Below are 1,155 nucleotides of genomic sequence, written 5' to 3' on the forward strand. Positions count from 1 at the left end.
TTTGTGGGAACGCTAATTTAGACTTACTGTCTATATTACTTGTTCAATATGTGTACTTGCGTGTGCAAATTCGACAACAAGTTTTTGGCACCGTTGCTAGGGATTTTGTTTTCTTTGTTATCGGTTAATATTAAAATTTTATAGATTAGTCTCAATTTAAGTTTTATTTTTGTTTTGCAATTAAGTTCAGTTGTTGTATGAGAGGAGCAAACAACTTGGAGACTATTCTATGTGATCTAGAAATTGAGAGAACATTTTGCAGACTTCGACGAGAGAATCAACAAGGTGTTGCTCTAGTAAGTATAATGGTTGATCAACAAGGTGAACAACAAATCTAGGAGCATCTAGTAGTTGACAATCATTTCTTAAAGGATTATGCTGCTCCTTTGGTACAAGGAATTCCATTAAGCATTCGAAGGCTAGTTATTCAAGTAAACAATTTTGAAATCAAGCCAGCTATCATCACCATGATTCAAACATTAGTTCAATTTGGGGGTCTTCTGAGTGATGATCCAAATGGCCATATATCAAACTTCTTAGAGATTTGTGACACGTTCAAGCATAATGGTGTCACAGAAAATGAAATTCATTTGAGGCTTTTTCCTTTCTCCTTGAGTGATAAAGTTAAGGCTTGGCTAAATGCACTCCCTACTAGCTCCATAACAACATGGGATGATCTTGCTCAAAATTTCTTTCCAAAATTTTCCCTCCGGCTACGACAGTAAAAATACGGAATGACATCACATCATTCATGCAACAAGATTCGGAATCATTGTATGAAGCTTGCGAAAGATACAAAAAATTGCTTAGGCATTGTCCTCATCATGGTATCCCAAAGTGGCTTTAAGTGCAGACTTTTTATAATGGCTTGAGTGGGCATGTTCGGATTACCATTGATGCTACTACGAGAAGAGCTTTAATGGCTAAATTAATAGATGAGGTATATGATTTATTAGAAGAGATGTTTGCCAACAATTAGTAGTGGCCAACCGAGCGATCACTATCGATGAGAGTAGCTAGAATTCATGACATTGATGCTATGACAACATTATCCGCTCAAGTAGCAGCTTTAACTAAAACTCTTGAATCTTTTGGTACTAATAGTTTGCGAAGTCCTTTTATAGCTTATGAGTTATGTGGAGATAATCATGCAAG

At 36.0% G+C, this 1,155-nt stretch overlaps 1 non-coding gene across 1 annotated transcript; it reads right to left on the reverse strand.

Moving 5' to 3' along the window:
* Positions 1 to 724: 724 nt before the first annotated feature.
* Positions 725 to 831, reverse strand: LOC148763233 (small nucleolar RNA R71). Its single transcript, XR_016026055.1, has one exon. It is a non-coding gene; the product is annotated as a small nucleolar RNA R71 (small nucleolar RNA).
* Positions 832 to 1,155: the final 324 nt, after the last annotated feature.

The sequence above is a fragment of the Theobroma cacao genome, chromosome 4 (genome assembly GCF_053813885.1).
Source record: "Theobroma cacao isolate CCN51 chromosome 4, ASM5381388v1, whole genome shotgun sequence".
NCBI classification, from domain to species: domain Eukaryota; kingdom Viridiplantae; phylum Streptophyta; class Magnoliopsida; order Malvales; family Malvaceae; genus Theobroma; species Theobroma cacao.